The 10,158-nt window shown below is 38.8% G+C and overlaps 1 long non-coding RNA gene across 2 annotated transcripts in view; it reads left to right on the top strand.

Annotated features, from left to right (window-relative positions):
* The first annotated feature begins 362 nt into the window (after positions 1-362).
* Positions 363-10,158, top strand: part of LOC106725908 — a 13,457-nt gene continuing 3,661 nt past the window's right edge. The window contains exon 1 of one of the 2 annotated variants that reach the window (XR_001361911.1): positions 363-428. This is a non-coding gene — a long non-coding RNA (uncharacterized LOC106725908). Of the gene's footprint in view, positions 429-6,040; positions 6,309-10,158 lie in introns of those variants that run through there. The other variant, XR_001361910.1, reaches the window with a different exon arrangement.

Here is a 10,158-nt window from a genome sequence, read left to right as displayed (position 1 = left end):
CTTCCTTCCTGCTTGAGCAAGAAGGGAGAAAGCTCTTTGGCCTCCAAGGAGATCATGCTCTACAATTCTTTCTTGGGATGTAGCAGAAGACAATAGTGAAAAATAAAGACTCCCCAAAGGGTACAATTGCTAAGGAGAAAAATGTCTGGGGAGCGAAATCAAGATCTGATCAAGGAATGCTTCCTTCTCTCAGACAACATCTGCCCAAGGAGATTTTAGAATTTGTAGAGACTGGTAATACCCATGTGTCTCCCATTCTTCACTTTTTCAAATGAGAGCATTTATTGTGGTCACACTCTCCCTGTTTCACCACTGCACATTGAGTATGTGAAGAGCAGATGGCTTCTCTTGTTCCTACAGCTCTGGATCAAGAAGAGCTGCATGAAGACCTGATATAGAAACCATCTCACATTACCTTAGAAGTAAAGGTAAAGAACAAACTACTGTTTCAGACTCTGATTGTCTCTTTTGGAAAGGGGGTAAGTGTATTCAGCATGTGGGAAAAGGAGAATACTGAATAGTTGAATACCAGAAAGGTGGTATTCAACTATGAGAGTTTGTATATGGTCACCTAATATTTTTGTTTCCATCCCTCTGAACCTCTCCCTGTGGGAAGACTATATGCACCTCTTGTAGTGAAGTCAGGAGTGGCTTTGGCTAATAAAATGTGAGTGAAAGTAATGAATGTTATTCATAGGAAGTCTTAAGAGACATGGATCACATCTTTGTTTTTGTCATGTGACTGACAATGTTCCAGGCAGTGTCTTGGTCCCAAAATGAATATAACATATATCTGAGCCTCAGCTTACCTGTAATGAACATTTAAAATGAGCAAGGAAGAAACTTTTATTGTTGAAAGCAACTAAGACTTTGGTCATTTGCAGCAGAACCTAGCTCATTCTGACTATCACAGAAATAAACAATGCTAACAATAGTATGATCATGTAAAGATTATTCCCAAGTAATGTAACTGAACCTATTAAAAAGAATATATAGTTCCACATACCTAAAGAAGAAGGCTCCAACATTCAGTGACACAAAATCTTGCTACATTTGTTTGCTTCATGCTTGAACTATGGTTTCTTATATGGCATTTACTTTTTTCCTGGACTTTCTAGTTGCCTTTCTTTTTTGCTTTGGAAAATTTGGGGACTTTTGTTTTATCCTTGGTGTTCTGAAATTTCACCAGCATACATCTAAGATATGAGTCTCTTTTTATTTATTTTGCTTAATGCTCTCTTTCTCTCCACTGCTTCATCTCAAAAACCTCCCCCACGCTTTCATTTGTTATTCAGCTTTTACACACTTCACATATCCATTTGCAGTTTTCATAGATTTTCGTTAGGTTCCTTCTCTTCCATCAGACTATGAGTTACTTGAGTCCAGGGCTTTTGCCTTGCTCCACTTTATATCACTCACCTAGCATGGTAACTAGGGCAAAGGATAGATATAATAGCAAGATCTAAATGTTTTACTTCCTATATGCTTCCTGGTGACAAAAGTAATTAATCACAAGCTGGTAAATTGGATTTTAAGAGACAGTTCTTTTAAGCTTTCAGTAGTGAATGATGAACATTAAAATAATACCTACAAGGCAGGACAGGAAACATGACTGTGTTCCAATGCACAATGCCCAGAACAACATGAAACAGTGTATGGCGTTTCTTTGCCTCCTAAAATGCAGACTGTGCTGAAAGAAGTATTCATGACCTAGAACAGAGCTGCTTCAATCATAAGAACAAGCTCAAGCTCTTAGTACAATTTGGCGTCTAAGTTTACTTCCTTGACTATTTGACTTATGCGTTATAGCTTTTCTCCTGAGCTTTCATAAAGAAGGAACTAGAGAAGTCTATTTAAACTTCTTAGCACAAGATGTTAGTTAATTGTAATGGTTTCTCTGACATCAAGTGTCAGAATAACATTTTCCCCTAGATATAACCTTAACTATGACCTTAGGGTCTCATGGAGTGAGCAACAATTGCATGCTGGAATTTAAGAGCTGCAAGAAGTTTTTCATCCCTCCAAAATATCTATTGAAATGTTATCTATATTAAACCTTCAATTGTTTAGCTTAAAAGTTTAAGAAACAAACCTTTTTAATACCTGAAAAGCACTATTATATAAAGTCCAATTGCAGTATATCTTGTGCTCTGGAAACTATATGGAACTTAGATGGTTTTGAGAAACATAGTTTGAAAACCACTGCAAAGGTCAAGGCTATATCTGCACATTGCATAAAAAACTGAAATATATTTCTAGTCAGTGACTCTCCAAAGCAGAGAAATTTGAGATCCTTTTCTAAGAGAAGATTTTTCTGTTTCTTTGGGCATAAGGAGTCTTTCTGTACCCCACAGAAAATAGACATGGAATAGGTACACCAAAGATTCTTCAATGTGCCTCTACACAACTTCTCACAGGGCAAACTCTGATCTTGGTTACCTCCTTACAATATCCTAATACCCCTCAGATGCAGGAGCTTCAATAAGATTCATATGAGTTTTAAGAGGGGCTCCATAAATAGAAATTGAAGTTTAGACAGCCAAGAGTCTGCTAGCTCTCTGGATGATTCCAGTCCAGCCCCCACACTACCCGCTGCCTGCACCTGATTGGCCTTTTGGATAATTGATCGCAGCTGGTGGCTTAATTGGGCTTGTCACAGGAAGGCCAGCTCCTTCTAGACACAAGGTTCCATCCTGCCACTGTGCCCTTGGGGCCAGTAAACTCACTGGGAGGAAATCTGACTCCCACTTCTTTAGTTGAAGAACTTGGGGCATTTCCTAGATGGGGCTCCATGCCAGGGATCTGGCCTCAGCTTGGTGGGCTTGAGAGGAGAATGCAAGGGCCCTTCCTTCTACTCTGAGTCTTCTAGCCTCTCTCCCTAGCTTTGTAAGATTTGCTTTTTGAGGTTTCATGAGGTGGAGGTGGTTTGCTTTAATTCCAGTTCATAATAAGTCGGATCTGGCCTCAGCTTGGTGGGCTTGAGAGGAGAATGGAAGGGCCCTTTCTTCTACTCTGAATCTTCTAGCCTCTCTCCCTAGTTTTGTAAAATTTGCTTTTTGAGGTTGCATGAGGTGGAGGTGGTTTGCTTTAATTCCAGTTCATAGTAAGTCAGTTTAAATTAATAAAAAGTCACAAGTTACAGTGGTTCTCAACCTTCTGGCCCTTTAAATACAGTTCCTCATGTTATGACCCAACCATAAAATTATTTTCGTTGCTACTTCATAACTGTAATGTTGCTACTGTTATGAATCATAATGTAAATAGCTGATATGCAGGATGGTCTTAGGTGACCCCTGTGAAAGGGTCGTTCGACCACCAAAGGGATCGCGACCCACAGGTTGAGAACAACTGCACAAGTATATGGCATTAAATTATTTTATTAAATTCAAGTCATCCCAATAGCAAGGTATCTGGCCCTTTTATCCCATTTGATGAACCATTTATCCATTGTGAAGAGTTAAGAGATGATATCAAACTTTTAGCCCTTCATGACTGAGGCAGGAGAGGGGCTGGTCATGATCTAGACTAGAGCAAGGCCATGTCTTGCCAAAGTGGCCATGAGGGCTCTGTGAGCAGCAGAGGGCCAGCCCTGGAAACTAAGTCTTCCTTGTTCATCTCATCAGGACACAATCTGATGGGCATTCTTAAGATATAAACTTAACTATGACCTCAGTTAGGGTCTCCTGGAGTGAGCAACACGTGTAAGCTGGAATTTTAGAACTTCAGGAAAGTTTCTCATCCCTCCAAAATATCTATTGAGATGTTATCCAAATTAAACCTTCAGTTCTTTAAGAGCTTTAGCCCATTTCATCCTTCTAGCAACTGTAAAAAAGACACTGCTTCCTTGAAGATGAGAAAGCAGATACGGAGGGTTGGAAATGGAAATAGTTAATGAAAAAGTTATCTAAGTTGGCAGGGCAGGACCCAGAGAAATTAGGCGTGTCAGAAAGCTACCATAAGAGGCAAAACTAGGTAAATCAGTGTTACTGCATTGTGAATCCATGGGGCAGGGCTGAGTCCTCATCTTCCTTGATAGTTATGTCAACTTAGAAGGAAATATGGTCAGTTTCAAACTCAAATAGAATCTGCTATCAAGAAATCAAATATGTGTATCTGAAGCTCAGAAAGGGGTTCTGAGGTGGACAGGGAGATTGGACAATCATCAGTCCATTGGCAGTAGTTGAGTACATGAACATTGATGAGGTCAACCAGTGACCAACTGGTAAAGGAGCTTCAATGCCAGACTCTTTGGAAGAATTGACAGAGACAAATGAGCTCTCATAGAAACATACTCTCTGTGCCTCTCTGTCTCTTACACACACACACACACACACACACACACACACGCGCGCGCGCGCGCACGTGTGCAAATAGTATGACTTTCAATGACAAATTAAAGCTGCCATGTCTTGCCAAAGTGGCCATGAGGGCTCTGTGAGGAGCAGAGGGCCAGCCCTGGAAACTAAGTCTTCCTTGTGCATCTCATCAGGACACAATCTGCTGGGCATTCTTTAGATATAAACTTAACTATGACCTTAGTTAGGGTCTCCTGGAGTGAGCAACACGTGTATGCTGGAATTTAGAACTTCAAAAAAGTTTCTCATCCCTCCAAAATATCTATTGAAATTTTATCCAAATTAAACCTTCAGTTCTTTAAGAGCTATAGCCCATTTCAGTCTTCTAGAAACTGTAAAAAAGACACTGCTTCCTTGAGAATGAGAAAGCAGATACGGAGGGTTGGAAATGGAAATAGTTAATGAAAAAGTTATCTAAGTTGGCAGGGCAGGACCCAGAGAAATAGCAGCAAGAGAAAGAGACTCAATTACCTACAAGGGAATACCCATACGACTGTCAGCTGATTTCTCAACAGAAACTTTGCAGGCCAGAAGGGAATGGCAAGAAATATTCAAAGTGCTGAATACCAAGAACCTACAACCAAGAATACTTTATCCAGCAAAGCTATCATTCAGAATTGAAGGTCAGATAAAGAGCTTCACAGATAAGGAAAAGCTAAAGGAGTTCATCACCACCAAACCAGTATTATATGAAATGCTGAAAGGTATCCTTTAAGAGGAGGAAGAAGAAAAAGGTAAAGATACAAATTGTGAACAACAAACATGCATCTATCAACAAGTGAATCTAAGAATCAAGTGAATAAATAATCTGATGTACAGAATGAACTGGTGATTATAATGAATCAGGGACATAGAAAGGGAATGGACTGACTATTCTTGGGGGGGAAAGGGGAATGGGAGATGCGGGAAGAAACTGGACAAAAATCGTGCACCTATGGATGAGGACAGTGGGTGGGGAGTGAGGGCGGAGGGTGGGGTGGGAACTGGGAGGAGGGGAGTTATGGGGGGGAAAAAAAGAGGAACAAATGTAACCTGAACAATAAAGATTTAATTAAAAAAAAATAAAGCTGTAGAAGCACATTAAAGCAAAATAAAACAAAAATATTTATGGGAATAAAAAAATAAACAAACAAACTGAAAGTTCAGCAACTCCATCCGGAAGTCAAACTAACTGTGGTGGAGACATTTGTCGCCGATATACTGCAGTACTTCCAGGCTGACAAAACCCTGATTTTGTGTACTCTCTTCTGAGTGGTCAAAACAAAAATATTTATGGGAATAAAAAAATAAACAAACTGAAAGTTCAGCAACTCCATCCAGAAGTCAAACTAACTGTGGTGGAGACATTTGTTGCCGACATACTGCAGTACTTCCAGGCTGACACCCTGATTTTGTGTACTCTCTTCTTAGTGGTCATCTCCTTCAAGAAAGGTGGACCCCACCCCATGATCATGAGATTCTCATCTCATACCCCAATAAATGGGTAAACATGAACACCTTATATTATTCTGACCAATGTGACGAGAGAAAACATGGCAAAGTTTTTTTAAAAGAATAGTTTATTGATTTTGAGAGAAAGAGGAAGGGAGAAGCGAGAAACATCAATATGAGATGGCTGCCTCCTGCCTCTTGCACACCCCTAACTGGGGATCGAGCCCATAATCCAGGCATGTGCCCTGACCAGGGATCAAACCAGCAACCTCTGGGTGAACAGGGCATCGCCCAACCAACTGAGCCACAAGTCAGGACTGGGAAAGCTTTATACCTGTTCTTTAAAAGGAATATGTGGTAGGGAGAGGTATTTCTTTTTCGAACAATATCTCTCAATGTTGTCCTGTCCTGTCTGTGTGTGACTCCTAAACATTTTGTGGCCTTGAGAAGAGAAGGCCAAGGACAAAAGCCAATTCGCTGAGGATGCCTTTTCTTCAAACACTGGTGTTCCAAAGATGAAAGGTAATTTGACTGTTGATGCTGTCAACAAACCACTGAACTACCACCCAGAAAACCTCCATCATGGCACCATGTTACAGAAAATGATAAATGTCTTTATTGTTTAAGCTCCTTTTTGCTTGGCTTTCTGTTACTTGCAACCTAAATGTATCCTAACTAATACATTAACAAACCCACAGTGGGAAAACTTATGGGTGACTTAATAATAAATCTAGCATAGCCCTTACTAATTGTCAGGCATGGTTCTACAAGAGCTTCAGCCCATTTCATCCTTCTAGCAACTCTAAAACAAAAAGGAACTATTGGCTTCCCAAGTAAAACTTCAACAAGCTTTGTCCATACTACTGTTTTCTTCATTTCCTAGGAGAACTTAATTACAGAGAGGTAAAATCACTTGTTCAAAGTTACAGAACTAACTGGTGGTAGAACTCTTATTATAAAATCAGACAGTCTGGTCCCAAAATCCAAGCTTTCAACCAGGATGTTAGAGTGCTTCTCAGATAAGCAAATAGGAGCTGGGCTACTCCTATTCAAAGTCAGTTACTGGAACCATTAAGAACAGCAAAGGAGAAGTCAGACCAACCAAGTTTTCACTTCCTTTTCAGCTAAATTCTTTCCACTCACTCTCCCCAACATCACCCAAGTTCCTTACTATCTCTCCACTCTGCCCCCCAAGCAAAATATTTGCTCAGATCCTGCTTCAGCCTAAAGGTGACTCAATAACAGGAGTTTGGATATTAACACCAATCAGAGCCTTTAACCTCCCTTAAATTTTATACATCAACTTGGCTGGTAAACAGTTCATCAAAGTCAGAGTTATTGAGAGCTGAGATTACACAGAAGCAAGCAATCTCTCTCCCCCCAGCAGACCTATATGGTCAATGAGAGAAAATAAGGAACTAAACTAGGATGATCATGAAACTAGGGATATAAGATACGGAGTATGTGTTTGCTTCTTGGAAGGGCACTTGCGGGGAGTGGGGGTAGGGTGCTGTAGACAACCAGCCAAGGAAGACTCAGTTTCCACGCTAAGTCTGCTTTATGCTGTTCCGTGCTCAGAATTGTTTGCCGGATGTATGCATTACCTATTCAAAAGCACTTACAAACATTTAAAACGCAATAAAATATGACAAATGTGTTCTAAAAGTATAGACCAAGTTCTTTGAAGAGTACAAAAGGTAAACAATAAAATAAAAAAGCATGGGAAATGTATGAGTTTGCTAGGGATACTGCTAAAGTACCACAAGCTGAGTGGCTGAAACAACAAAAATGTATTGTCTCGGTCTGGAGGTCAGAAGCCGAAGATCAAGGTGTCTGCAGGCCCATACTTCCTCTGAGAACATTAGGGAAGGATCCATTCTCCTAGGAAGACCCCTGTCCTAGCTTCTGGTGGCCTGAGGTGTCCTTGGCATGTAGAAAGCCACTCTCCCTGTCTACCTTCATACCATCTTCCCTCTATGTGTGTGTCTCTGTGTCCAAATTGCCTGTTTATAAGGACATCAGTCATATTGGATTAGGGCTCACTCTTATGACCTGATTTTAATGTGATTGCCTCTGTTGGGATCCTATCTGCAAATAAGGTTACATCTGAGGTACCTGGAGTTAATGCTTCAACATATGAATCTGGGGAGTTGGGGGGCACAATTCAACCCATAACAGAAAAGTATAGAAATGCTTTCTGGAGAAAATCTATTCCTTGAAACAGTACTGACAGGAGACCATTTTAAGGCTTCTTTTCTCAGAACAATACTTTTTCTCAAGTCCTCATAATAGGCCTCCCCTGGACATTTTAATTCAGTGGGATGAGACCACATAAACTCGGTTTTGAGGAGCATAACTTGGAAAACGGTAAATGTAATACACGGCAAGCGCGTGTTGAATCAGGGAGCCTGGTATCTCCGTAACAGGCCATTTGTAATGCAGTGCACCCAGCTCTGGCTCCCTTCCCCGTGTAACTGCAAAATCAGCTTGAACACTTACAGGCAATTTCCATTCTTATGCTCCTGATATTGCATTTGTGGAAACATAAGGAGTCCCTAGTGGCTGATTCAACATGTACCAATTTCTAGAGTTTTACTTTATAACCAAATAACATATCCTGCTGAAGAGAGTGATGCCTCGTGCAGAGACAAGGTAATTTAAAAATCACGTTTAAGTTATGTTTACAATAAAAATTCAAGATAAAGTAATGTTTTCTTTCCGGTTGTTGTTACAAGGGTTGGAATGCTAAAAAATGCTAAAAGCTAGAGGAGAATCATGGAATTGTTGTACATCCATTTGGGCAGTGGTGGGTATACAGTACAGGTAGCAGGATTTTGCAATAGTAAGCCGTATGATCAGAAATTAATATGAAAAAGGCAATTGGAATTTTTAAAAATAATAGGTATTGTGGTGTATCATTAAAATTAATAAGTAAATTAAAATGAATATATAATATAAATTAAAATTAATAACTATTCCAAATATGGATATCAGTAAAAATTTTAAAAATGCAAATCAATCAAGAATTCCATTAATCATTGTTTTCAATAAGTTGATTTTGTTACATAAGAATTTAGTAATGTGGCACTTCAAATAAGCATGGGAAAAATAGATTATTGGACCCCCTTCTTCAAAGTATAAATGAAGATAAATACCAGATATATTAATTTTATACAATTTTTGGAAGTAAAAAAAATATGAGTCCATTAAGAAAATTAATCTACAAATGAAAGTATATAAAAATTAAAAATTTTTCCATGATAATGAGTTATAAAAATTAAAAGACAAAGAACAAACTAGTAAAAATACTTAAAACACATAAGGAAATAGTAAATTTTAAAAAAATAAGCACTCCAACAGAAAAATAAATGAAGGGCAGTGTGCAAACAAAGAAATGCTAATTATATGAATAAATAAATGAAACAAAGTTCAACTGCAACACTAATCAAGAAAAATGCAGCCTGGCCAGTGTTGCTCAGTGGTTACAATGTCCACCCATGCACCAAAGGTTCATGAGTTCGATTCCTAGTCAAGGATATGTACCTGGGTTGCAGGTTCGATCTCTTGCCCAGGTTGGGGTGCATGCAGGAGGCAACCAATCAATGTCTCTCTCACATTGATGTTTCTCTCTCTTTCTCTCCCCACCTCCTACCCTCCCTTCCACTCTCTAAAAATCAATGAAAAAAATATCTCAGGTGAGGATTAACAAAACAAAAAAGGAAAAAAGTACAAATAAGATAATTTTTTTTGACTTGACTAAGCATGGTAATCCCAACATTGGTCATAGTACAGAAGGTATGTAAAACTGGTACATTTCTATGGGTCAACCTGACAATCAAAATTTATGATGTCTTAGAATTTGATGTGTCCTAAGTTTATCTAGAAGGAAGCATCATGGATATATGCTGTAGCAGATGTGTCAGTGCCTTTACTATCCCTTATGTGCCTGCAACCTGGCTTCTCTTTCCTCTCGTGCAAAATGAGAGTGACAATAGTATCTCATAGGGTTGCTGTGAGGATTAAATGAGATAGTTCCTGTAAAGTGCTTATCCTGATGCCTGGCACACAGTTATAATAGTCATCATTATCATTATTAATATTAAAATATAAAGTTTAAAATACAAGTTTACAAAAACATAAAATTTATAAGAATATAAAAAACTCACACATATATTTATAGAAGCATAGAAAAATGGAAAATATATACAAGAAATATTAACTGTACATGTCTGGTGCATTTTTGCTATGTGCTTTTCTATATTTTCCTAATTATTTCTTTTGTATGCATGTGACAAGTTACTTTTTTTTAAAATTAAATCTTTATTGTTCAGATTATTACATCTGTTCCTCTTTTTTCCCCCCCACAACTCCC

This window comes from Myotis brandtii, unplaced genomic scaffold (assembly GCF_000412655.1).
Source record: "Myotis brandtii unplaced genomic scaffold, ASM41265v1 scaffold196, whole genome shotgun sequence".
Taxonomy (NCBI): Eukaryota; Metazoa; Chordata; class Mammalia; order Chiroptera; family Vespertilionidae; genus Myotis; species Myotis brandtii.
The sequence above is the reverse complement of the archived record's forward strand: the minus strand, read 5'-3'. Positions and strand labels throughout refer to the sequence as shown.